The sequence below is a fragment of the Hakea prostrata genome, chromosome 9 (genome assembly GCF_041222555.1).
Source record: "Hakea prostrata isolate BN-2017 chromosome 9, UWA_Hpros_2, whole genome shotgun sequence".
Classification (NCBI taxonomy): domain Eukaryota; kingdom Viridiplantae; phylum Streptophyta; class Magnoliopsida; order Proteales; family Proteaceae; genus Hakea; species Hakea prostrata.
Window position 1 is genome coordinate 57,978,087 of NC_142608.1, and position 1,995 is coordinate 57,980,081.

The 1,995-nt window shown below is 39.6% G+C and overlaps 1 non-coding gene across 1 annotated transcript; it reads left to right on the forward strand.

Moving 5' to 3' along the window:
- The first annotated feature begins 1,684 nt into the window (after positions 1 to 1,684).
- TRNAD-GUC (transfer RNA aspartic acid (anticodon GUC)) lies at positions 1,685 to 1,756 on the forward strand. The gene has a single exon. It is a non-coding gene; the product is annotated as a tRNA-Asp (tRNA).
- The last annotated feature ends 239 nt before the right edge of the window (positions 1,757 to 1,995 follow it).

A 1,995-nucleotide genomic window follows, 5' to 3' on the forward strand; every position in this document is an offset into this window, starting at 1 on the left:
TCAAAAGTATAAAAACACACTCTTTGGAACTAGATCTCGACTTTTTGCTGCAGGGGTTGTGGCACTCAAACAATTTCACTAATCTTGTATAACCTGTAAAACCCTGAATGTAGGATTTGCCTCTGCTCAAGGATGAGTTCGTATAGGAATCAAGAGTAGAGGCCTTCTTTGTCATTTTCTATAAGAGCTGAAATGCTGTCATAGTTTTTCCCTTCCTACACAAGCTGGATATGACATTCCAATGGAAGTCATGTATGGAAATGTTTCATTACCTAGCTCTGGACTTCTCTCTCCCTGCAGAGCACAGCGAGAGCATTATAAATCCCATCATTAGGATTACAGCACCGATACATCATTTGGTCCAGACACTTAGCCACTAGATTCATCCTCTTCTCTTAATGAATTGAGCAAGTATTGGGTTGTAGGTGACACAATTTGGCTTAAATCCACACCTCATCATCTCCTTCAGGGACTCAAGAGCATGATCATTACGACTCTGTTCAGTGTGAACAAATAAAGATGTTGTATGCAACTACGGATGGACTATCCATCTCAGCCAGAAGCTGATTTGCCTTTTTCCACATCCTCTCGAAGCATTGACTCCTCAAAAAGAATGTCATAAGAATCATGAGGACGGTTTCACAGACCAGGAAATGGAGCAGAACTAATTAAAGAGTATTGTGCCCAGGCCATAGATGCTTGGTGGTGGCACCAGTGTCATAGGCAAGAAGTCTCTTTATCAGTTTGGTCACGACTGGACAGTGGTCACTTTAAATGTAATGTAGATACTTCCACAAATGGGAGAAGCTACAATCAAGTGGGAGGCCTAATTTGTGGGTCAATTGGAGTTTATTTGGGAGGCTTCGTGCAATGCATAGCTGACGGTAGTGTCGTGGAAGCTGAACTTGAAGCTATCGGTATAGGAATTTGATTAGGTATCTCTATAAACCTGATAACTCTTGACGTGGAGTTCGATTCTCAATAGGTGATTGATATGTTAAGAAGTAAGCGCATGTATGGAAAATTGTCTAGGGTGGTGGAGGAAATTTGATAAGTGTTGGACCTTCTGGATCTATAAGATTCAACCACATATGCAGAAGCTCTAACATTGCTGCTGATGGAATGGCAAAGATGCCGACAAAGTCAAAGAATCCTTCGCTTTTCTATCCAGATCCCCCTTTAAAAATTGCAAAAATCCTAATGGCAGACAACCAACAAGTTTAGTAGTTTAGTACTCTAGGTTCTTAAACTCTGTTTACGTAACCTTAAGAAAAAGAAAAAAAATTAAAAATTCCTAAAGAACTTGATTGCTTCTTTAGTTCTACCTTCCTAGCACAATCCGATTAGCATAACATTGTGGCTTACCAAATTAGGCTTTTCACCATTTGCAATTATTTCATCCAACAGCTGCATTGCCTCATCCACTCTCTCTCCCTGTAAGCGGGTTATAGCAAGTGTGTACACTTGGGAGCAGCCCCTCACAGGCTTATCAAAAACTGCATACTCTGTTGCAGGTTCCCATGAGTACAATCCCTCTAACAAAGTAAATTATAAGAAAAACTGTAGGGAAGCACTTCTGTTTGGTGATTGCATTGACGGACACAGAGAGAGAAAAAGAGGGGAAAATTAAAAAAAAAATTGACATACAAATAAAGAGAAAGATATAGGTACTATAAACCAACAGGTCGTTGTAGTATAGTGGTAAGTATTCCCGCCTGTCACGCGGGTGACCCGGGTTCGATCCCCGGCAGCGGCGTTTATTTTTAAAGCCTCTCCTTTTAGCAGGAAAAAAGCATAATTTGGTTTACTTCTAAATTTGTTGTTATCATTTCTTCTAGCCGTCTATCATCCATCCAACGGTAGCCTTGGTTGGAAAACTGAAAATATATCCTTTTAATTAATTCGTTTGCAAAAAAAAAAAAAAAAAAAAAAAAAAGGCGTCTAATTGTTTTTTCAAAAATTTTTGGATATACAATCCGCTTGAAGGACCTCCTC